The sequence below is a fragment of the Rattus norvegicus genome, chromosome 6 (genome assembly GCF_036323735.1).
Source record: "Rattus norvegicus strain BN/NHsdMcwi chromosome 6, GRCr8, whole genome shotgun sequence".
Lineage (NCBI taxonomy): Eukaryota > Metazoa > Chordata > Mammalia > Rodentia > Muridae > Rattus > Rattus norvegicus.
The window spans coordinates 28,555,812-28,582,083 of NC_086024.1; the positions used below are offsets into that span (position 1 = coordinate 28,555,812).

The 26,272-nt window shown below is 44.0% G+C and overlaps 1 long non-coding RNA gene across 1 annotated transcript in view; it reads left to right on the plus strand.

Annotated features, from left to right (window-relative positions):
* The window catches only part of LOC103692567 (uncharacterized), a 59,311-nt gene that overhangs the window by 21,201 nt on the left and 11,838 nt on the right, over nucleotides 1–26,272 (plus strand). The window lies entirely within an intron of this gene.

Below are 26,272 nucleotides of genomic sequence, written 5' to 3' on the forward strand. Positions count from 1 at the left end.
CCACCACCGTCACCATCACCACCATCATTTCTATATGGTTTCATACATGTACGTAATGAACTTTAGTCATTTCCTCTCCATTACTGTCTTGCCCTGCTCCTTCTCCCAGTTAAGCCCTTCTTCCCCACAGTGCTACTCCATGCCTTCTCTGTTTTAAGTGCCTTCTGAACTCAGAGGCCTGTGACATCAGTTGAATATATTCTGGGAAAGAGCCTTGAGACTGTGACAGAAATAACCCAAAGCCTGGTTGCCGTCACTATTGGAAGGAAGAGACACTGCACACTGTACTGGGAACAGGAGGGACACAGGACGTGACTGTGTAAGAGGACCGCCTAGCAGCCATAAAGATAAGGGGAACAGCTAATTGCCCCATTCTCTCCATAGGAGACACAGTTCCTCTTGAGCACCCCGAGGTGGTGATTAGGCTGGCATGAGACTGGGGGACAGGCACTATTAGAGCAAGTGAGTTTTCTTCACCAGGCACAAAAGACAGAAAAAGGCACTCAGTAGATGGATGGATGCTCTTGCTTAGAATCGCCATGAAATCATGTCTCCTCTCCTAATGCTAAGCTTCAGGAAGCTGAAATTGCCTTCATGACCAAGGGGATGATTTCTATGCGAGCCAAAGCCTCATCTTCTTTCACTTGTGAACCACCTAGTACAGGGGAAGAGGAGCTCAGTACTGTGCTTGAAGAACAAATGAGTGTACAGTGTGTGTGTGTGTGTGTGTGTGTGTGTGTGTGTGTGTGTGTGTTCCTCTCCCTTCCTGGTTCTCTCTGGGGGTTCTACTGCAACTTCTCCTCTCTGCTCTCTCACTGTGCTCAGAGGAATGAGTGGCCCACTTGAGTGATGTGTTTGCAAGAACCTGGGTCAGGCAGTTCAGCTCTCTCCTCTCTTCATAATGAATGTGTGGAGAGGCCAGGCAAGTCTGCTGAATTCTGAAGCTTAGTTTTCAACAGATACGATAGGCATATTCTTCACTACTAGTTTTATTATGAAAATAGCAATATTTTTGTTCTTATTAACTTTCTTAACTTCGGGTCTCCGAGAGTAGGGCAGGCCAGAAAATTTCCCAAATCAAAAAGCTGTCGGAGCAGGCTGAGGGGTGAGGAGCCATGTCTCTGTGGGTTTCTAATGTCAATCTTAAAGAAAGATTACTGTACCAAACATTAATTTAACATTAGTTTATATTTCTGATACCCATTTATTTATCCATCCATCTGTCCATCCATCCATCCATCCATCCATTCATCTGTCCATCTGTCCATCCCCCCCTTTCTCGTAACCCAGGATAGCCTCAGTAATAATTTTTCTGTGCGTGAACAATTGCTTGAATAAGAAATTCTATATCCCAGAAGCATCGGTCTATTCTTGGAGCAGGTCTGGGGTTATTTCTCATTCTTCAGTTATGAGAAGGAGGGAAGAAGAAGACTAGAAACCATGGCTGATTCTAGGTGCTTCTGTCCCCAAGAAATCTCCATAGGAATAAGGCCTGGCTGGAGCTTTATCGCTGTTCACAGAAAGATCTAATGGCTCACTCACCCTCTTGACAAATATCAAGTGCCCATGTGGTCATCATACTGTATTTATAACCATAGGAAATACAAGATAGAAACCTTTACAGAGTTTATAGTCCAGGTCCAGGCTAGTTGCAAAACAACTTACAATCAATTAATGGAGTAGGTATGATACACTGAGTGTCTGTAGGGGTCAGAATCAGCAGTGACTTGGTCACAAAGAGAAGCAGAGCAGACTGTGGACTCACAGCGAATGAAACCCCATGCGAAGCTTCCTTTGTCACATCTGGACTGTAAGATTCACAAGGGATGGGGCAGAGCTGATTTGGGAGGGTTCTCACAATACCCAGAGCCCTATAGGCTATAGGAATCATGGACAGAACAGAAGGCATATATGGAACCACAGCCCCAAGTCTGGTTCGGTTTGCCAGTGGAGAGTTCAACTGATTGGAGGAGAGTGAAGCTAGGAGAGTGACATTTCACAGATCCCTCTCAGACCATTTTGGGTTGGTGTTTACACCCTGTCCCATGCTTTCCTTCTGGGTGCTACTAACATGACCTTTTATTTCATCCCTCCCATCTCTGTTAGTTCTGGATTCTTGTACTATCCCTTGCATCCTTCCTACACCTCTGTATTTGTAACAGTCCCTTCACCAATGAACAGTTGGTATCTGATTTCACAGAAACATCCATCTCCTGATAAACTCTGACCCTGCCCTCAAGAAACTCACAGTCTAGTAAGAGAGCAAGGCCCAAATGAAACCACTGCTAACACGAGGGGATGGAGACAGCGTGTTGGTGGGTAGAAGAGGTGTGATGGCTCACATCACCCACAACCAGAGGCCCTTTCCCACTGTCCTGTGGAGAAAGGGTGACAAGAATCCACAAAGGAGCTTCTCTCCTACAATTGTAGTAATTCTGTTGTGGCAGTATGAGGCACCACAGTAGACTCACCACAGCACTAGTTACCGAAATAGCAATGGCGTGCGCTCCAACCCCATGCACTTAGCAGTGAGTGTTTTCCTTACTCAGACTTCTGTTTCCTCACTCAGGGGCATTTGCAGGAAGCAGCAGTCTCAGCGTCCCAGGAGACAATGGTTCTCTTGGCTTTTTCTTTACTAGAGGGTAATTGCTGAGCCGCAGAGGAAGAGACCAAGGTGGATACAAGTGTTTGGTGTCCAACAGGTTCAGGATACTGAAGCTGCCGAAGGAAGAAGAGCGTTTTTAAACATCCTCTGTGATCAAGAAGGAAAGAAAATGTGTGGGTTTAGTGGGTGATAGACAGCAGGGCCTCATCACTAGAGTGTCTGTGGGAGGTGTCAGGAACTCGGTAGAGAATGACTTTTTGATCACTTCTCGGCCTTTTGGCTAAGATCCAGTGGAGAATGACTTTGAAGTACCTAAGAGGCTGGAGCTGGGCTCTGCTTACTCAGCCTTGGCCTTGAGCACAGGGCAGCCTTATTAATAATGACTGACAGACAAGAAAACCATCTGAAAGGCATGTAGTATGTCTTATCCTGGGGACCTAAGTCAACCCTTAGTGAGGACAGGATGTCTCACTAGTGACTAAGCTTAAAGTTGCCATTGACGTAGGTGGGACTGAGCAAAGATTAGGAATTCCAGTGGAACACATATTGGTACTACAGATTGATAACTGTACCAGCAGTGGGGCCAATTGGTTCCCAGTCAATAATCCCTTCTCTCTTGGAACACTGGTGGGCAGAGATTACTGTGAATGCCCTGAAGTCACAGCTGATGTGGGAACATCGTGTTTTAGTGATGAAATCAGTTTTGAAAGAGTTCTGAAGGATGCTTCAAACCTCTGGCTTGATATTAGAGGGCTTAGCCAGTGTTTGGAAGGAGAATGCAAGATGGCCTATTTACATCACCAACTGTGGTAATTTCTCTGAAATCCCAAGGAATATGAAGAAACATTAACTGTATAGAAAGAGGACTTCAAAGCCCTTTGCTCCATTTTATTTCTAAGCACAAACAGATGAACAAACAAAGCCGAACCCTTTACAGGAAGACAGCAGAGCCCAAGAGTGCCTCAGTCCCCACTGATCAAAAGTTCTGCTGTTCTGAAGTCCTAGTGATTCGTTATGACTGGGGCACATGGAGCATTAGACCAGAACACACTGCTGGAGACTGGAAATGGGCTGCACCGTACCCGATGAATCCACCAAGACCAGGGCAGACTGACAATGCTTATGTGAGAGTGAATAAGGACAGAGACCATGAGAATAGAGAAGGGACCATGAGAGAACCAAAGGGGGTTTAAAGAATGAGACATGGGGAGGGGGCAGGATAGGGGAAGGGGGAGATGGCTCAGCGGCTAAAAGTAGTGGCCACCCTTCTGGAGGACCTGGTTTAATTCCTATCACACACATCATGGCTCATGATCATGTCTGTCTCTATTCCCAGAGAATCCCACACCCTCTTCTGACCTTTGTGTGTACCAAATGCATATGATACAAACACAGAAAAACAAAACACGAAAGTAGATAAAAATTAAAAAAAAACAAAGAAATTAAAAAGCAAAAACCTAAAACAAACAAAAACAAAACTCAGGAGATTTGGAATGAGAATCCATGTGATATAAAAATGGAAAGAGGGACCTGGGGGAGGGGGTATGAGCAGGGGCTGGGGGGGGATGGGCAGTGAGTGGGGGATGGGAAGAAGGATCGGTCAAAACAAAGGTCTTATGACAATCATAAGGAAATCTGCTATTTTGTATCTGAATTAAAAAGTAAAGGAACTCTTCTCTCAGATCCTCCTGGATTCTACAACAAACTATAAAACATCTAGAGGCTTAAACCTTCACCAATCATCTTAAGTTCTGGAGGTCAGGTGTCCAAGAAGGGTTGAACTGGACTTAAAATCAAGGTATCACCAGTTTCATCCTATCTACATGGATAAAAACTATTTTCTTGACATTTTGTACTTTGTTTCTTTTCTTTCCTTTATCTCCTTCTCTCTCCTCCTTTCTTACCTCCTTTATTTATCTAAGACAGGGTTCTCACCAGGTAGCCCTGGTTGTCCTGAGACTTACTATGTAGACCAGGATAGCCTCCAGTTCTCAGGGCCCGTGGGTTCTTCCTTCCAGCCTCAAAGCCAGAAATCCTGGGGCCTCCTCTTTCTTTCACAGTCATATCTCTGATAACTTCTTTGTCCTCTCTTCCACATACCAGGAGATGTCATTGAGATCACAACGGGGTATCTATCCCACAGGCTGCAGGGTCCTCTTCCACCCTCCCATCTTGGGTCATCCAGTTAGCAGGCTTCTTTCTGTCTGCAAACCCGGTTCTCCTTTTCTGTGGAAACATTTCTATGCACAGGCTCTCAGATGCAGAAGACTGGGTAGAGATCATTCCACCTGCTGAAACCGCACGCTAGCTTCGCCATCAAGTACAGGATGAGACTGGAGGTATGTATCTCCAGCCACTACAGTGGGTAAGAATATGCCTTATAACTTTGTAGACATTTACAACTTTGCCTATAGTACAGTCTCATGAAATTTCTATTAGCTGCCCCTTCTTCTTAAGATGGTCCAGTCACAAGATGTCCCCTGGTGAGAAAGAAGTGTTAAAGTGTCCGGCAGAGCCATCTAAACCCCCCTCGTGGTGACGTCATAACCTGTCCTTCCTCGTCTGCTTTATTTCACTGAAGTCTTAGGTAGCATTGTGGGAGAGTTGGGGTGAGGCCTGTTGCCTGCATTTTGCACAGGGGAAAGGAATGTGTTCTCCGGTGTCATTCGCAGGCCACTGTCACTGGAGAGCCAATCTTTGGCTCATTAGCTCATAGTACCTTTCTACTCCATGCTGACTCCCTTTATGCAGAAGAGGTTCCTGAAAGAAACCTATTCTCTTTTTTCTTCCATCCATCCCTCTCTCTCTCTCTTCCTTCCCTTTCTCCATTTCCTCCTTCCCTCCCTTTATTTTCTGGTCCAGGACTCCTCTGATCCCACTTTGTTCTGTGACTCCATTTCCAGATGATTCTTGGAAGGAGTGTTAATTCTTTAGATTTTACACCAGCACCAGGCAAGGAGTACCCAGACAGAATAGTTATTGACTTTTACTCTCCTACAGGCAGGTTATTTAGACCCTGGGTTTTCTGTTCCACAGCAGTTGGGCTAGCACTCCTAAGATCTTTATCAACCTCCCAAGTACCTTTAACATGGTCAGATGCAAAGAGAGCTAAGTCATCAACAGACTCCTCTGCTAGGTGTTCGATAATCCATTTGAAACTCCTCGTGGATAGGTTCTGAGAAGTGGAATTGTTCAAGGCCACTCAGCCAGACAGTGACAGCTAGAGGGTGAGAAGCATCATTCCCCAAGCTATGTCTGCTACCATCATCAAATCATCGACAGACGACATCACAAGAGAGTGCAGTCGGGACAGGAGGGATGCTCAGCTCTGACATCCTCCAGATGCTGTTTCCTAAGCACTTGCAAGTCCATCGCTGGTTTGTTCAAACTAGAGACAGCAGGTGCAAAGGCTGGGACCGAGTTTGAACTGAGAATGAGGGCTGACTCTCACTTTTCTGCAACAGTACATTCTTCTTAATTTTTTTTTGTTGGGGGCATTGGAAATTAAATTCAGGGGATTGTGCATACTAGGCAAGGCTTTTACCACTGAACTGTATCCTAAACCTTCTATCTAAAAAATAGTCAAAAAAAACCCTTTGATCTTTCATAATGTCTCTCTCTCTCTCTCTCTCTCTCTCTCTCTCTCTCTCTCTCACACACACACACACACACACACAGAATTAATATTTTCACCATTATGCCCCCTTATTCCTTTCTTCTTCCCACAGAACCCCTTCTTTTCCCCGATAAATCCTTTCTTGCCTTCATGTCTTCAGTTTTTGTAGTTCATTGCGTTTTAGATAGGATTGCCTGCATGGACACCACTGAGGGTTTATTTCCTAGAGCAAGGGCTGCTTACTAGTACTTACACCACAGGCAAATATAACTCCCTCCTCAGCTTCCACCAAACGCATATAACTCTGCGGGGAGGGGTGGGGCCTCCCTACGAATTCTCCTCCCACCTACAATGGAGCCCAGTCTTGTGCAGGCCTTGTTTCTGTAGCCACTGCTAGTATGAGTTTATGGGCACATAGCTTGTCATCTCTAGGAGACGGCCCTTCACAACAGCCTTTCCAATCTTCTGGTTCTTCCGCTCTTTCTACCCTCTCTTCTGTGATGTTTCCTGAGCCTCAGAGGGAGTGGTACAAATGTCCTCTTTAGGTTAGCCCTCTATTTTTATTTTTTAATTTTTATTTATTTTTTTTTCCGGAGCTGGGGACCAAACCCAGGGCCTTGCGCTTGCTAGACAAGCGCTCTACCACTGAGCTAAATCCCCAACCCCTTAATTTTTATTTTAAGGCAGGGTCTCACAAAGCTGCCTGGGATGGCCTAGAACTCCCTCTGACACTTGGTAAGCTTTTAGCTTACAAGCCTCTTGTCCCAATCTCTGCCATAGCTGGGGTTGCACACTGATGTCACCGGGTGAGCCTCTTCCACTTTCCTGTCTGTCTGCACAAGGAGAATAATGATAACCATCTAAGACCAGAATACATGATAGAGTTCCCAGGAAAACCTTTGACCAAGCCTGAGAAGTAGCAACAGTAGATGCAGCATCTCCCCTTCCTCCCCTCCTTTTGCTGTCATGCACTCAGCCCTTCCTCACCCATGCCTTTTAGAAGACATTCATGGTAGGACAGATGTGAAACCCAGGAGCACAGGCAAGGGTTACCAAGAAACTAAAGTGCAGGCTTAGTTCTGTGACTGCCGCCCAAGATACGATGTATTGTATTTCAGTATATTGTATTTTTTCAATCCGTTGAAATGTCGGCTGTGAAAACTAACCCCTCCTAGCCTCAGGAGGCTTAGGGGACATCTATGCTTCTAAGACTAAAAAAAATCTATAGAACAAGGAGAAGCCCGGTTGCTAATCTCACCGTACAAACAGATAGAAAATAAGTCAACTTGCTGATGAGTGAGAAGTATAAATATTTCAGGATGAAATGAGTTTAGAAGTAGTCAAAAGAGCATCTGATTAAGAGCTCAGGGGACTGGAATCCTTTATCAATGTACCTACTGTTGTTAATAGATAGATATTGAACAACAGCTCTGCTTTGGGCGGGCTGCAAACAAGAATATTTAAGCACAGCCCCTCCCCAGTGTCTATGTGAAAGGAGATTGAGAGCAAGCTGAGCAGGAATAAAGGAGAGAGATGCATCAAGGTGGGGGAGGAGGGAGTTGAATTGGGAGCCCCGGAGCACTGCAAATGTCAAGGGGCTCAGAGTTTGAGAAAAAGAATAGAGAAGGAGGCTCTGGTCCAAAGGCATTAGGGACCATGATAAAAAATGCTTTCAAGGAATAGCCTCACATTGGGCTGACGTCATTGGAAGCAGAAAGGTCAAAGGGTCAGCCTCAGTTAGGCTTCTGATACCACGTATGACCTCTGCACACGCTACATCCCTTCTCCTCCTCCTCCTTGGTGCATCCATTGTAGTCATTTGCCAGCATTGCCACTGAAAGTCTTCTGGAGACCAGAAAGACATCGGATCTGTTTTGGAATGTCAATCCAGTGGTACTCTGTGTGGTAGGGTTGTGTGTGTGTTTGTTTCTATTCCCTTAATGTCTGCTGGTCTACTGTGTGACTGGAAAGAAGAGAGGATGCTGACTGATTAGGCTGTCTCTGACTCAGAGGAAGAAGGCTGTTAGCTGTTAGTCAAGGGAGTCCTGGCACCTTAATGGAGGGAATAGCGGTGGGATAGCCTAGTGTTAGTTACACTCTCCACTTTTCCCTCAATAGCTCCAAGTTTCCTACATGTGGTGCTGAGGTGCTGGTCATCTTATCCTTGGACAGATAGAGTCATTTCATCTTCTTTGCCTGGGTGTTGTGTAGGGGCCAGGAAATGACCCTAGCCTACACTAATCAGTGTGTGGCCATATCTTGACCATGTTGATTCTCTTTGGTTGGTCCATGAGCATGGCGTTTCCTAGTGTGCCTGAAGTTCCAGAGGAGAGGATTTGTCTTCTGCTTTTCTCTGAACCATCTTGGAAATGCACATTGTGTTGGAGTCTCTGTCATAACTTTGCTCAGCCAGGCCAAGATGTAGCCGACACATGGATAAGAACAGATCCAGAGAACTAGAACAGAATCCTGGATCAAGATCATTAAAGAACCTTCGACAGAGTGCTATTCTGTCGTGCATCCGTTTATCCCGTCCTGTCTACGTTTGCTTGGCTTGGGTTATATTAAAATTCTACAGTAAATGGCACGGCCACCGTTCTTCCACCATAGAGGTGACTGGGAAGTGGTGGTGTGGTGGTGAAGAGTTAAGTCCACCGCCAGCTCTGTGGTAGGGTAGGTGTTTTGAATTTCCTAAGCCTCAGTGTTTCAGGTGAAGGCAGAGAACAGATAATAACAGGCTTGTGAGGATTAAATGGGATAATGCATGAGCACTGCTGAGCGCGTAATGAGGGCTCAGAAGAGAGCAGAACAACAGAGCTGAGGTAAAGCCCACAACCTTGAAGGGTCCTGCTTGGAAGTTCAAGTGTGAAGCCCCATGCCCTGAGTTATAGCTCAACTTCCCATTACGTTTCTCTCACTTACCTTTCGTCGTCAGTTCTATATTTCTACTTAGAAGGTCAAGCCAACCAAAGTGACTTTGTTATTATTCTTTCATTTTATGTGTTGTGTTCATTGTAAGAAACAGAATTCAGCAGATGGATCTATCATCTGTCTGTCTGTCTGTCTGTCTATTTATCTACCTGTCATCTATCAGTCCATCACCATTATCTATTATCTATCTGTGTATCTATCATTTATTTTTTATTATAAATAATTGGATCACAGATTACAGAGGTTGAGAACTCTGAAAGTGTGAGTTGGTGACCCAGGAGCCTCAGTGGCACAATTTCTAGTCCAAGCCCAATGCCTGAAACTTAGGGGAGCTGATGGATTAAGTTCAAGCAGCCAGACAGGCCAAGTTCATTCTTTCTCCGTTACTTTGCTTTGTTCAGAACCTCAGTTGATTGGATGGTGGCCACCCACTGTGGGAGAGCAAACGACTTACTCCACTATTCAAATACCGAGATCACCTGGTAACGCCCGTCAGACATACTCAGTATAATACTCAGTATAATATTTGATCAAATGTTTGGAAATCCTGTGGCCTAGTAAAGTTGACAACGTAAGATTAATTATAGAGTTTTCAATTAAAATCAAGCAAGAATGCGAGCTAGGTGTTGTTCTGCACACCAGAGGTGTTGGGATGGGGAAGAAAGGTTTAAAGGAAGAAAGGAAGAAAAGGGCAAACAGGAGAGAGTTAAGGGAGGGAAGAGGAAGGAAAGAATTCTTTTGTTTATGATGGTATCGTGAATGTTTATAGTTTAACATATCTTCTCCTTCATTGTCTCATTTAATCCTGGTGATAATCCAGCGGAGCTGCTTTGACACATACTATATCATCAAAATGTGAGTGTTGCAAACACCTAGAGACAGAGGCATTGTGTTGTCAAGGCTGCGTGGCTCATAAGCAGTAGTAACAAGATCAGAACCGAAACCCCTGCATCCAGTGTCCTCCCCCTTTGCTCTGCTGGATTTTTAAATATCTGATTTTCTACAGAGAGCTACAAAGTTGAGAAGGATCCATTTTACAGATTTACCCTTCTCCACGCTGTAATGTGTCATGGGGTGGGGCCCAGTAACACCAACTGTCGAGTCACATGTACGAACGACTATAACTCATTTGCCAGCACACGGTCTAACAGCTTTCTTTCCTTTGCCTCGGACCGATGAGGAGTGCTTTGGAGAGATACTCCTGGCTTGGCAGAGGCTTGATCACTTAATTCTCAACTGGAGAGGAACTCTTGCTTTGTTTAATGGCTCCTGAAATCTTGACATGCAAGAGAGCACAGAACAGTACATTTTCTTGTTTGTTCCCCTCCTTCTAAAACCACAAGAAATTATTTAAGGAAGTTGTAATGGAATGCATCTGTCACTTATTAAGATGGATGGCTGGAGTGCGGTTTCCCATTACTGGAAATGGCAGAATCAAATTAGGAAGTTACAGTCTTCAGCGTCTTCTCCAACTTGCTTTTACATAATGTTTTGGGAAAATGCCACTTCAACAGAAAACTGTGATTGTGAGGGCTGCGGATCCTTCTCCAAAGGGTCTGTGTTTACTGGTGAGGTTTTTGGGCTGGTGAGCACCTGCGCTGTGGGGCGGAGCCTCCTCCTGTGGGCTGTATCTGCGAGCTTGGAAGCTGGGCTGGGTTTTACAGTTGAAGGGGCTCAGGCATGTTTCTGTGCTGTAAGCATCTCTAAGTTAGAAGCCTTCGTTTTGAAGCTAGTTTTGTAAGGTTCAGATTTCTTACTTTATATTGGACTGAGCTGGACCTAGTCAATCAACAGTGGGTATCATCTGTGAGGCCAATCTCTTTTCTCCTAGGGTTGCTAGCCAGAATGAGGGATGATGCCTGCCTCGTTTTGCTATAGTGTTAGATGAGGATGTGGCAATAACAGCTCAGGAAGTTTCACACCATCCAGATAATAAAACAAACCAGCAAAGGAGTGGATGGGGGAAGGGTTTATTTGAAAGAATAAAATACCTTTCACAAGCCATGAAACCTGGCCCATTATTTCCAGATTATCATTGTTTCTTTGTCTCCAGGGAGGAAACTGCGCAGATAGTAAAAAAAATAAATAAATAAAATGTTCTTGCTAAAGAGGACTTTTGAGTCACTTAATTTGTCTTCTGTCTGAACCGAGGAATCAGATTCTCAGCATTCTGGTTACTGAACTAGCCTTCTCCTATCTCCCAGTATTGGCAAGGGTCAGTTGAGGTTGTTCTCAGTAGAAACTGAATCACCTCACCATTCTTGTGTGTTAGTGACTTTTGCTTTGCTGCAAGGTTAGAGAGCAGGTTAGAGGAGAAAGGTTCGTTTTGACTCATGGCTGCAGTCCGTTGTGGTGAAGGTCTATGCAGCAGAGGTCATGGTACTCAGAGCTTCTCACGTCTTGGTTGCCAGGAAGCATAGATCTCACCAGAACCGGAAGCAGACATCATCCCAAGGCCCTTCCTTTACCAGCTACCCACTTCACTTCTGCTAGATAGACCACAGTCCCTAAGGTCCCACAACCTCCCAAACGGCACCACTAACTAAAAATCAAGGGTCAAAACACAGAAACTTGTAGAAGACATTTGACATCGAAAGGGCAAGAGCTTGTCAGTTCTCATCGCGTTTCAGCAAACATTTACAGAGCCTCTATAGCACTCGGCCAAGAGTAAGGCACCATCCAACTCAGGCACACCAATGAAGGAAACTTAGTGGTACTTGACAAGATTGTAGAGTGATTCCAGGCAAGCAACCAATACATGCTCACTAGGACCACAAACCACTCTCCCCTCTACTGAGGGGCTAGGGTTCTCTTGGGTGTCTGATAGCCTTTGTTTGCTCCTTCCTCTGAGCTAGAGGTGTCTGTCCAGCCAACAGCATGTGACTGGTTCCTGAGAGATCAGTAAATAAGATGCAAGATGCCATCAGCATCCATTCATTTTATTACTTATGAAAATAATTTCATGCGCCCAATGGTATTCTCTCATTAGCTTGCAAAGTGGGCAGTGCACACATTGTCAAGAGGATGAGGTTTATGGTTTCCATTAATGCTCTCTTCTAATTATTTCTGGTCTTTTGCCTTTTGAATATCATTATTTTAAGCACTATGTCTATGTGGCAGGCTATGGATATTGCAATATAAGATGGACAGATCACTTTTCTTGGAGAGAGAGGCTCTGGGAGGGCCTTCTCGGGGGAGTTCATGGATGTTTATGCATCCATTCCCATCACATTGATAACCACAGGGATCGAAGACCAACATTGGCCCCTATTCAATGTACAGCATGAGTATGAACTCAGACCCCTCTGTATTGAGCAACTGACATTCTGTATTCCTCCATAATCTTCCCCAACCAATAGACGCTTCCAGAGGATTGCTCTTCCTCCCTGGCACCTGCTATCTTGTGGAGAAGGAGGGCTATTCACTGCTGAAATGGTCTAGTGGTTGGGAATTTCTCTCTTCCAAACTGAAATAGAATCTGCCTTCCTGCCATCTCCCCAAGAAGTTCATTCTTCCCCCTGGAAAATTCAAGGGATCAGACCATCCGTCCTCTGCGTGTCAGCTTCTCACATGCTGTGACAGCTGTCATGGTTCCCCTCTGAGCTCTCTTCTCCAGGCAAAATGTTACTGATACCCTCAGATGGGCTCTTGGATGACATGTTCCCAGACACCTCATTATTCTCTTTCCTAGTCTCCAGATCCTCCCTGACTCACCAGTGCAACCTAAATGGGACGTCAGTATTTTCATGCTGCATCTACTATAATGAAGCCTTGCAATTTTGTGCTCAGAAACTGAAATGAAAAGAAATATATCAAAAGATTTAGTAATCTTTCAAGACAAAAATCAACCATCGACTTCTACCTTCAAACCTTTCAACGGATTCCCCATTATGTCTAAGAGCCCAGAGGACCCTGACTGATATGAGTGTGGCTTTCTTCTCTGATGTCATCTTTCCTGAGCACCCCTGTGTGGTTTGCCTATTCACCCTCCCATGCTTTTCTTCCCCAGATTTTCTTTGTCGGAGTCAGCATCACCCTGAGAAATATAATCCAAGGTTCCCACATCAGCTAAGCTCCACCAGGCTCGGCTCATCAAAGACAGTGATGAGACATGAAGAGTAGGAGGGTATTACCACAAGCCATCTCCTACCTCAGATCGTGGTGTTTCCTGTTCTCCAGCTCCCACCAGGAAGTCATCACTACAATGTGGCCCCAGCCAGATGAATTCAGTGTGGGCTGTGATTCTACCTCTCCTCTGGCTCCCTACCCTGACGGCTGAGTTGCTTGACTGCCCCCTGGTAGTTTTAACTTTTCCACTGCAGTTGTTAAGAATTACATCCATTAAATCTCCTTGATTTGAGAAGCCTTGAGAGGTTTCCGTTTTCCTGATTCTATCAGCTCTCAGAGAGTCTGCTCTCTAATTGCAGTGAGCTGCTTCCAGTTGTTGGAATGCAAGGTTCTCTCTTGCATGCCTAATATAGTCTCCTCCCCTCTCTGTCTTCTGTTCACTCTTCCTTCCTCAGTGTAGCCTCTCGTTCAGTCTTTCAGTTCATTCATTAACTGCTGCTTTCCTTTGTAATTATCCTTTTGGCCCACCTTATAGAAGGTTCTTGAAGAATAACCTAAGTGACATTAATTAACTGCACTTGGAAAACACGGTGATAGTCCCAGGATTATGCACTTTGAGAGGTCAGTTGAGTGCTTTGGTCACTGTCAGCAATGTCTGGAACTCTGGGATAATAGGGGTGTTTGGTGAGGCTTTGCTTGTGGCTTTAGTGTTTGAAGTGGTCTGTGTTTTCTTAATTTATAGTGAGCTCCTTGGAATCAAGTGATTAGATGAAGATGTCTTTCTGAGGTTTCTACCTACAAAGGGTAAAAACATTAATTCTACCAAGTATCTATACCCTTGACAATGGCCTGATGTTCTTTAAAAAATGCTGATAAGACAGCGCATTCTCTGGTACTGAAGTGACTCTGGAGGTTTGGCCGGTTTCACTGGCTTTGGATCCCAGCTTGGATGTTAGGTACATCTTGTAAGAAAATGGAGACAGACAGCTTTCCAGTGGGCTTTGTCATATCTGCTATACATGAAATATGTGGACTTGCTTTTCCCCTTCTTGATAATTTAGTTGACTCCAGTGTTAATTTGGTCTTTAACAACATTAACTGTTTCCTGAAACCACTGCTTCCGTCAAAGGACGGTGAATAAGAGAAATCATACTCCCTTGCATGCAGGGTGTTCCAGGGGTCCTAAGTGAGTTTTTATCCTGTAAGTACTCTTTCTCTTTCAATAAGGAAGCCTCCTGTGGCCACATTGGCCTTATATTACGACCTATTAAAACTAGGCACAATGGCAGCTGGTAAATGCTGATCTGATAAATCTGAGCAAAGTCTGAGTTTAAGGAATGGCGAAAGCTCCTATCCATCTCAGAAGATCCAAGCATGCAGTCATAAATTGTGAGTCTAATAATATGTAGTAGGGAACTCTGGAACTTTGAGCCCTGGAAGCCACACATAAATTCTTGTCATCAACAGTGGCACAAAGGCTTCAGGGGGCATGAAAGGAAGTTGATGATGCTTCTACAGAGAAGGGGAGTCTCTGGTGAACATTAACGAGATGACCCATTGAAACGACATTACGACCTATTAAAACTAGGGATCCCATTCAAAGTAGGGTGATTAGTGAGCATAGAAATAATGAATAATGGGCCTACATCAATACAGAGGTGCTGAAATATGAGAAATTTATGTCAACTGAATCTTTTGAGATATAATGACTGAGTCCCTGTTTGAATACTTACATATTCTGTGTGCATATATCCTTTAAATAACCTTGGAGAATGTCATCAGTGTAATGTCTTACCTATGGTCCTAGAAGAAGTTGAATATGGTTATGAGCTTGCCTGCAAAGACTGAACATGCTGGCAGGGATTCTGAAAAATCCCACAAGGAGACAAGTAAAGATGTATTCTGCTTCTTTGAAAGTGAAGGCAAATTGTGTCCAAGAGGCCGTCAAAATAGGCACCAAAAATGATATGTTAACCAAATGTGTAAGAGAGCAGACTACTCTGCAGTTGCTACTACATAGAGTCAATATTGTCCATGGTATTAGATATGGGGACTTTATTGATGGTACCAAGACTGTGACAAATAAAATTTAGACAAACTGTCTGTTGGGTTTGTACAATAACCAAATTAGAACACTAACAAGGTTTATCATTGGACTTACCACCCCTTCCTTCAGTAAATTTTGTATAAAGATGCTTCACATTTGTTTGTTCTGTTTCAAAGTCTATCAGAATGTAGCTATTTTAACCATGTGGAAGGGCGTACATGAACACATGTATGCATATGGAAAAGGTTTATAGGATTTTAGTTAAAGAAATGAACTGGGGGAGCTGAAGAGATGGCTCAGCCATTAAAGCAACCAAAAATATAAGAAATGAAGTGGGGTGGCAAAGGCCAACTTGATTTTAATTTATTACTCATTGGATCATGTCGTCTATGCAACTATGGGACATTTTGGAGCATCGAATGATATGATTGTGGAGAGTGTATGTAAGAAAATAGTTCTGATAGCTAAGATAAGACACTGTTGTTTGTTCTGTTTTATTTCTGCCAAATTTTCTAAATATACAGGGTAAGCTTTGTTAGTTTTTCTAGGCTCCTGAGTATAACTGTAAGTTGAAATAATATGAAGACTATGGAGGCTCCAGTTTTAAGGAGACTGGTGAATATAATGTGGGCCACACTGCCTCATCTAGATATCTCTGCCATCAAGTAAAACTTGTAGTGTCAAGAATGGATTGCATCTTGTTACATTGGCCAAAGTGGTCACAGGCTATTGTCAAGGTCATTGCTTACTTTCTACAAGGTGGTGACAGTGCTTATGTCATTGAACATGGAGCTATTAAGCTTGCACCAAATTAGAAGCTCCACTATACTGACTAGGGTTCATGGTGCTAAAAGGTACTTTGCACGCTTCCAGAGAAGAAAAGGAACCATCAAGATCTCCCACCTACAAACTCTGTGACCTACAACAGCAACTTGCCTACAAGTTAATATGGGTGCAATTGTGGCACAAATGTTATTGGAGTAACCAATTCCTCCATTTTCTTTTAAGATGGAACCCATATCTGACACAGCTAAAGTGTCAAAAAATGAGACTAGAAAAGTCATGAATCCTATATGAAAACCTACTACCACTATTCTGCTAAAAGGAAGATAACAATAAAATGGTTTCTTATGGTGGTTTAGATGAGAATGGGACTCATAGGCGCAGATGTTTGAGTAGTTTGTCCTCGATTGGAACTGCTTGGGAAGAATTAGGAGATGTGGCCTTATTGAGGAGGTGTGTCACTGGAGGTAGGCTCTGAGGTTTTAAAAACCCATATTACTCTGAATTATCTTGGTCTCTGCCTTATGCTCATGGATTGAGTTGTGTACTCTCAGATATGACTTCAGAATCATTAATGCCTGTCTGCTGCCATGTTCCCTGTCATGATGGTCGTGGATTCTAACCTTCTAAAACTGTGAGTCCCAAATTAAATACTGTAGTCATAGTATTTTGTCACAGAAATTGAAAAGACACTAGGACACTCCTAATGACAATCCTCAACCCCCATCAGAGAAGTTGCTACTCGAAATAGATGGAAAATAACACAGAGATCTACAACTGGACAACATGCAGAGAGTGAGAGACTTTAGAACACTTAACCTGTATAAGATGTCTTTATCAAATCCTTCAAGGCTGAGGGATTTAAGTGAAAGGGGAAGTAAAAACTTGTAAGGACTAGAAAGGGTGGATGACTTCATACAAACAGCATCTTCCAGATACAACAGGAATGACACATACATGAACTCACAGAAACTATGACAGTATACACAAGAGCAGTACAAATCTCGATGCTGAGAAAGGGAAGTTGACACAAAGCCCTACACTAAACAAGAAGCCATTTAACATTGATGCATGTGAGGGTTTAGTCAGTTTTCTTTAATGAGATATCACTGGTATATTATCTACACTCCAGGGCAGGACAAATACTATGGGAGCAACCAATTCCTTTTTACCCAGTGCGCCCAGGAATAGTTGTCCAACATAAAATAGACTTCATAATTTTGGGGGGCTTTTGTTTCAGTGGTTTGCTGTTTGTTTTGGTTTCCCTTCCCTTTCTCTCTCTCTCTCTCTCTCTCTCTCTCTCTCTCTCTCTCTCCCTCTTTTCTTTTTTGAGACAAAGAATATGAAATTGGGTATATAGAGCGGTGGGGAGGCTCTGGAGGAGTTGGAGGAAAAGAGAGACTATGATTAAGATATATTGTGTGAATATTTTAAAAATAAAAATACAGTAACAACAAGGGAGACTGATGACCCAACAGAGAGGTAAAGAGTAAATTGTCCCTAGTTGGTGGCTATTGTCCCTGCAAGTTCTCAACAGGGTTATTGTGGTTGCCATCCCTTAACATCAGAATATTGGGTGGCAGTAGCCTGGAACCACCTCGTGTACATCTCATGTGAACTGGTCCTGGGGTCCTTAGCTTCCCCGTAGTCTGATGAAATAAAAATTGCCACTCTTCAAGTGTTATTCCCAAGATTAAATTATTTGTGAGATTCATATTTCAGAGTGTCCAGTATCAAGTCTTTTATCCAGGTATGGTGGCCCATGCCACCCAGAACATGGGAAGTAGGGTTAGGTAGATCAAGAGTTCAAGACCAGCCTCACTCTGTTTCCTGCTCTTGCCTTCCTGCTCTGGCTCTTTCCCCATCCCCCCCAATTCCCTTCTACCCTCTCTCTCCACATGCTCATGGCTTCTACTCCACTTCCCTACTCTCTCTCTGCCTTTCTCTGCTTCTACTACCCTCCAAACTCCCCTCCTCATGCCCTGAATAAACCCTATTCTATACTAAAAAGAAAAAAAGAAGACCCATTTCAGCTTCATAGCAAGTTCAAGTATATCCCGGACAATGCAAAATTCTGTCCTAAAAAGCCACCACCAACAAAATATCCAGTATCAGAATTTGTACGTGAGTCATGTTTTTGGATGGTCTCTTATGGGGACCTTTGTCTCCTGCATTATTTCAACAGTAGGTGAACATTTGAGTTTCATCTCATTCTTCATGTAGAGAATAATTCTTCTTTAAAACAATTGCTTTATATTATCATCAAAGGCCCTGCTTGGGGCTGGTAAGAGGTCTATGGCATGTTCAGCATAATAGCAATAAACCCACCACACTGTGCCCACTTTCCTGAATAGCTGTCCTCCTTCCTCCAATGTTTTACAGCTAGGGAAGGCATGGACACTTTTGTTGCCATGGTGGGATGGGCTGTTTCCGTGTCATCAACACTGACGAGATGAAATGAAAGAGAAAATGAGCTTGAGAATGTTGCAGAGGGCATGCTTAATGGTCCCATCTTAATAAATTAAATGGGTTTCTTAATAAATTATTAATTTTGGGATCACGAGATATGCCTACCAATTGGTTCCTCTCAATAGATGCTAACGTCAGTTCTGAGCTAGCGTTATAGAAGTGCAAAAGTCATTCGGCTCCCACTTCGTCTTCCTGTTGAATAAATTCTTTTAGTAAATTTTCAATCAGCTCAAATCACACACCTCTATTTCCATTTCATGTCTTCCATTGGAATAGAAGTTTGGTGAGTGGTTATGAGAAATATCTCAGAGCAGGCTTTTCTCATGTCACGTTCAGGCTTCTCTGTCTGAGGATTCCCAGTCAGTGTCATAAACATTAGGCATTTCACCTCCCACCTCTATATTACCACCCTATGATGGTCCTCGAGATCTCTGATTCTGGGGAGCTGGCATGGCCACTTAGATGTTCTTATATTATCCCCCGAGTTTTTGGTGACCCCCTTTTCAGTCTTTTCTGGCTCCATTGGGAAAATAGGGTGAAACATTTTGAGATACTCTTCATAGGGTCTATCCCTTGGGGCATTGAGGGTCCCACGACTGTAATTCTAGCATCTGGATCTATTTTTGTAGCAGAAGCAAAGCAACAGCAATAGAAACACTTTTCTTAAGTCCCACAGAGTCCCAATAGCCACTTGCACTTGAGCTCCAGCACATCATAAGTCTTTACATGAGGAAAACCCCAATGGGCCCATTCATTACATATGATACTGGCTTTTGCCTTGGGGTTCTGTACAAAGTTCAACTGCTGTTCATGCACACAAACTAGAGTCAGAGGGCAGGAGTCCCTCACTGAGCCTGGAGTCTGTCAGCCTTAGAATATGTCAGAATAAGATACATAGTTCAACCTGTGCCACTTAAGTAGATCTAGACCAGGACATTCCACCAAAAGTAGAAATACCATTTTAGAGACCTCTATTCCTAAAGGACCATTACCTGGGCCATTTAAATCTACATTGCAGTTTCTGGAAAATGTAGCACAAATCAACATAGCTCCAAGGCTGTCCACAGGCAGTGGCCTAGCCTGAAGCCACATGGCCAATAGGTAGCAGCTTCAAGGGCAGTACCAGAAGGCTACAGATTTGTTGACAAGCTGAAAGCCGGAGGACAAAAGACTCCTAACTTGTGTTCACTACATAGAGCATCCTGCCCCGCGGTGCCTGTTGTCTTGTGGTTGCTCTCAGAAGGCAGGACTGGCCTTTCCCTCAGGTTGGCATGGTTGTCAAAAATGATCACACCGCTCATATAGTAAGGCAAAGAATGGGTCCCAAATTCCTTGTACGGAAAAAAAAGGGTAGCTTTGGGTTTTGTCATGAGTAAGAGAAGAGTAGATGTTTTGTGTGGCTAAGCTTTGTGTAGCTTAAACTTCTGTGTTGGCACCAGGGAGAGAGTGCTTGGACTTGCCTGGCTTCCTTCCTGCTTAAACAATGTAGGGCAAGAGAAGAAAGACAGGTGGGACTTGTCAAACATCAAAAAGAGTCTGCGTCTTCAGTACACTGACTGATAAAAACATGTTTTACAAAATTCTAATTTGGGCTTGAAAGCTCAAATCATATCATTAGCTACAAGTATTGTCAGGTGTTTCCCTACCTGTGACAGTCTCTGCTCGGTTTTGACAAAGCGTCTGCCAAACACGTGAATGTGTTTGTTAGTCATTCTTTCAAGTAAAAAAGTGACACTGTCTGGCCAGCTTAGCTGGTGCAGCTTGCAGGTCCATCTTAAAGAGCCTTTCCTTGAGGCAGCTTCAGTACCTGGGTGCGTGACAGAAATAACATGAGTTTTACTTCCCATTTCTTTACACGGAGTATTGAACAGCTGTTTCTCAAAATTCAAAACCATTAGTCCCTTCTACTGCTTCATCAAGGAAGTTTCTGGAGACGAACATTCTCCTTTACCGTAAGTGAATGGGGTAAATATTATAAGGTCCACCTGTGTCATTGTTATAGCGTAGCCTTGATTCATACTAAAGTGCCAACAATCTTCATCATAGTTGACGAAAAAAAATCAACTTTGTGAAGAGAATACATAGTAATTTCTTCTATTATGAAAATAGTTTGAATTCATGATCACCCTAAAAAATGTCTCAGGAACCCTTCTGTGAGACATTGCATCACATGTTTTGAAATCAAAGTCTGGAAAAGTCCATTTCTTTTTTCTCAGGAACAGGGGTTACTGGTAAGGAATTAGACCAGTTTTACAGTACATCACACTGGATGCCTTACCAATCTTGGTCTGTCTCCAACTGAACCTGTGCTGTTGATTAGTGTTGTGCTCCATGCAGTAGTGACAGACGAAGCAATAAGTAACCGTGTGCTGTAACACGACAGGAACCAAGTCTCCAATATGGGTCCAGGGAAGCCCTACCTAGAGAAATGGTGTAAGTGGAGTTTCAAAAGGCAAGAGGAAAACTAGGAGAGGAGCTGTAGGCTGAAGACATGACATGCGCAATGACATGTTGGCCATAAAGAATGACCGCTGCTATTTCTCCACGACCAGTTGCATCTCTAGGCTTCTGTGACTCTCTCGCCGACCCCGTTAATCATCTCAGGTCACAGTCTGAGGTTGATTCTTACCCCTACCTTATCCTCTTCAGCTAGTCATTTATCAAAACGGTACCAAGCATCTGTTAGCTGCTGCGTCTCACAGGGCGAGGGGCGGAGTGGCTGAAGTAGAGAACGGCATATTGTAAGGGATCACAAGGTGGAATTTATTCCTGAAAATAACTTAATTCACCCAAAAGTACAACACATTGTGAAGGGGCAAGGATGATGTGGAGACCGTGCTGCATGTGGGAAAGGATCTTTACACATTAGTTAGACCTTCACTGCCTTGCTGAGTGTTCACACTCAGAGTGGGGAACAGAACCAGAGGAAGGACCCACAGCGCCATATTGTCTGGATCCCGGAGGGGGCAGCAGACGAAGCTGTGCACTCTCCTCCCCCTTGACATCTCTCTGCACTTCCATATTTAGAGCTGAGAAAATATGACACGTGCATAATAAGATACTCCAATTTTGTCACTGCTTGGGGGCACACTTCCCTTCATCAGTTGTTCTTGGCCATGTCTGTTACCTGTTCACCTTGGGCTCCTGGCAGAATCCGAGTTAACAGGCCAGCACTGTGCAGTATGCTTATTCCTCTCTACTCTTCGCAGCAGAGGGAGAGGGAGCCCCTTAGTACCCCTTGATTAAAGATGCCAATGTGGTCTCCCATTGCCAACTGGGTTCTCAGCACAGAGAACTTTGAACTATGTGTAGTTGTTAAAAATATCTCCTTGATTTCTTCCTCTAGCTGGACTATAATGTCTTTGGAGATAAAAAAAAAATCTTCTCGGTATTCCAGGCTTACCTTGTAATGGAATCCCTAGGAATTCTGCTCCTTTTTAATGATTGTGACGACTACACTAACGTGTCCATGTTGGCCACTGCAAGCAACCTGATGTGCACTTGTGTGTGTGTTTTTTTTTCTCCTGTGTCTACTTGGTTCTTCCTTTCCCCACTTTAAGATATCCAGTGTGTGAGCTTTACATCTGAGAAAACCAAGGCTGTCAGTCATTTCATCTTTTGCAAGTTTTTTTCCCCCAACCTGATGTCTTAAAGTCCCCAAAGTGAGCACAATCAGTTACTAAGAACTTAAAGGTTGTTCTCCCTTCTGGGTAAAATTGGTCCCTGCTGAGCCGAGTTCCTGGCTCTGCTGGGTGTCAGGTCTCCAGCTGTATGTGTACTAGAACACCACAGGCTTTGGGGGAGCTTTGAAACTGCCTTGTAAGGATGTGCGAGAGCTTCTAGGGTCCCTTACTGTACAACACTGCAAAGTGTAGGCTCGATAAATGTTCCCCATGGTTTTTGCCTAACTTCCTTTTGAAAGAATTCAGGGTAGTTTACAAAGAAAAATAAGTTAACCATATAGGAAGGAAACAAAGAGAAAGAAGTTCCTGTCTGTGAGGTGGAAAAAGATTAATATCCAAATGCACATCCTATGATCTATCCACCTGTATGGGTGGGTTATTCATTTGCCTCCTGCCCTTCTTGTAAGCCCCTAAAATATCTAATGTGGTGGTACATGCCTTTAATTTCCAGCACTTAGGAGACAGAAGCAGGCAAATCTCTATGAGTTCAGGACCAGCCTGCTCTACATAGCAAGGTCGTGCATCAAACATAACATAGCAAACCAAAAAACCCTATCATATTACAATGGCCACATGTAGAAATGATCCCACTGGCTGAAAGAAGAGTGAAGTGTGCTATCTACTTCTAAGCTCAGATAGATTCTTCTTCTGAGGCCTTTCATCAAAAATATCATATAGTGATCATGTCCTAAGAGATCATGTGATAGTGTCCCAAGATGTCCTATGCAGACTATACTGTAAGAGATCCCAAGATGACCATGTCCTAAGTGATTATATAGTAACAATGTCCTATGAAGTTTCCACAGTGACAATATGCTAAAAGATAGCATCTTAATATAGAGATGACTTAGTAGAGATATGACTTCCCAAGAAGTTATAAGGTGATCCTGTCTTACGAGATCATATGATAACCAAGACCTGAGAATATTGCGTAGTAACTGTGTCCCGAGAAGATCACATGTGACCCTGTACTAAAGACCATATGGTGACTGTGTCCTGAGAGACTATATAGTGGCTAAATTCTAGGAGACCATGTGTTGACCATGTCCTAAGAGGTTATATGGTGACTCTTTTCTAAGAGACCATATGGCAACCTGTCCTAAGAGATGGGACATGGTGACCTGTCCTGGCATACCTTATGGTGTCTTTCACAGGGTTCTTCCTAGGGTGTACCCACATACAGCCTTAGAGAGAGGAGAAATCTTGTAAAAGGAAGATTCCGTCGAGTCCTCCGGAGGAGAAGATTACTGTCTCAGACACAGGGAACATCACAGAGCAGAAAGTCAGGCAGGACAGGACTGAGAGCACATGGCAGCATTAGGGCAGGCAGGAGTGGACGGGAAGGGCTGGCTGAATGAGGGTGAATGCCAGGCAGGGTGGAGCAGGTGAAGAACTGGATCATTCAAGGCTGAGCTGGTGAGCAGAGTTAGGCAGGACAGGGCAGGACTGGGCAAAACAAGTCCTAAGAACTGGGAAGAGGCTGGCAAGACTGGGCAGGCCAAGGCAGAATTGGGTGGAGTTTATAGGTCAGATAGAGGAGACAAGATTTGGCATGACTGGACGTGGCTGGACAGGTTTGGCCAGGGAACAGAGCAGGGTAGGACGGCAGGACAGAGCCTCAGTTTCTGTCTCCTTCCTTCCTTCCTTCCTTCCTTCCTTCCTTCCTTCCTTCCTTCCTTCCTTCCTTCCTCCCTCCCTCCATCCCTTCCTCCCTTCCTTCTTCCTTCCTCCCTTTCTCTTATTCAAAATAGTTTTTTAAATGCAATATATTCTGATTATGGTTTGCCCTGTTTCTCCTAGCTCCTTCCTACCTCCGCTTCCATCCAGAGCCACACGATTTCTGTGTCTTATTGGAAACCAAACAGGCACCTAGGGATTAGTAACAAAAGGACATAAAATAAATCAAAGACAAATCAGAACATGACAAAAGTCAGCCAAGCAAGCAAAGGAGCCAAAGAAAAGGCATAAGAAACACATACAGACTCCAAGTACATATTTGCATACATGGGAACCCCATTAAAAACCCCAAACCAGAAGCTATAATATGTACTTTAAGGACTTGTAAGGTTTAAAAGACAGTGCCCCGACTTAACATTAAGAGACCGTGAACCTCCAAAGATGGCTGTTGAGTTATTTTTTTTTCCTATTCTTTTTTTCGGAGCTGGGGATCGAACCCAGGGCCTTGTGCTTGCTAGGCAAGTGCTCTACCACTGAGCCAAATCCCCAACCCTGTTGAGTTGTTTTTGTGTTGGCCGTCTTCCCCTGAACATGGGGACCACCTTTAAGAATGACTCATTTCCTCAGGAAGACTATCTTGAAGAAAACTAAGTTTTTATTTGAAAGTGGCTATTAATTGGAGAAAGGTTCTGGTTTGGGGATGGGAGTGTGTGTCCATGTCTCCTTTCAACTCTAGGGACCCATCTGATGCATAGCTATGCAGGCCCTGTGCGTGCAGCCACGGTCTCTGTGAGTTCATGTGTTTAGAAGGTTTTGATTTCTCTGTGCCCTCCATCCCTTCTGTCTTTTAACACTCTGCCTCCTCTTCCTCGGAGTTCCCTGAGCCTAGGGTCTTAGATTTTTAAAGTTATTACTGAAGGAAAGAGAATATTCCTGGTCCCCAGCTGTTCTTAGAAACAGCTACCTTAGAACCCATTCTCTCTGGGTAGCAGGAAGCTGTTTACATTGGTTCATTGCGGGTTGGGAACCCTGGAAAAGTTAGCTCATTTTTAGACCTTCCTTGAGGGTGCTGGAGGGATGGCTGGATCCACTTGAATCATCGTGGTTGGCAAAGAGCTGGACTGTGTCCTTCTGACAATGCTTTTCCTCCTCGTTCTCCAAGATTCAGCACAAATGGCACTTCCTCTGTTCCATCTGGTCACTGTTCTGTCCCGTGACTGATTACCCACACTTACCTGGAATCACCAGTAATTGGTATTTGTGCCATGGCTACCTTTGGTTGCTACTTTCTTTCCTCTTTCCTTCTCATTATGGGTGTTACTTAAAGGGCATACGTTTGGTACATCTAATATTAATAACAAACCATTTGCAGCATGTCACCTAATCAGTGTGCTGTGCTATCTTCTAGGCTGTCACAACCCAAGGACAGCTCTGATACAGGATCAGAAAGTAGTGGGTGCTGGGGGCTTTGGAAAGACATCAGGAAATGGAGACCCCAAGAAGGGAACTGGTTACCCTGAGTCCATTCAGCAGTAGAGAGAAAATATAAGTAAAATTCTGGCTTCTTCATTTGGTGTTGTCCCTTTGAAAGACCACGTGTCTTCAGATCTCATGGTTGCTGGCTCTGAGAAAGTCTCAAAAGTGGGTCAGCAGCTCCTAGCATTTTGGGGACTTGCAGAGACTTTTCAGGAATGCCACTGCCTAATCCTAACAGACTACATTTTCCCTCAATCCCATGGCATTCTCAGAGCTCTTCCTTCTTCTAAGAGTTTGACTTAGAAGAATCTAGAAATTGAGAGAGAATCACAAACTCTCAGGTCAGGCCCTTGGGAAGAATGCAAGCACCGACCCAACAGACCTGGGTTTGAATCCCAGTTTGATAACTCTCCGCTCATTAATGACCTGAGTCTCAGTGTCCTAATCTGTCACTAGGAAGGAAATCAGAGAGATAAGGGATCCACATCGCAGAGTAGAGCTCATGCCTTTTTCCTCCCTCCTTAAGAGGTCTCCAGACTTCATTTAGCAAAACCTGTTTGGTAAGGTGGCCAGGAGGACAGACTCTGAAGCCAGGCCTCAGTCCTGCTTCAGCTCTGTACTGCTTGCTGCCTCTGTTTGGGTGAGCATGTCTCTCTGTTATCCATAAGTCACGTAATGCCTGGGAGGACTAGATGAAACACTGCATGCAGACAAGCCAGCAGCTCAGGGTCTAGTGCTAATCAGCGCCAGCCCTACCAGAGCATTTTACACATTCGACATGAAGAAACTTCCCTGAGCTGGGGCTCCTTACAGCTGCCTGGTGGCACTGCCTTCAGTATAACTTTCAGGGCAGGCTTAGAGACCTTCTACAGCTCCAGATTCTTCTAAGACTTGTTGTGAAAATGAAGGGACCTCAA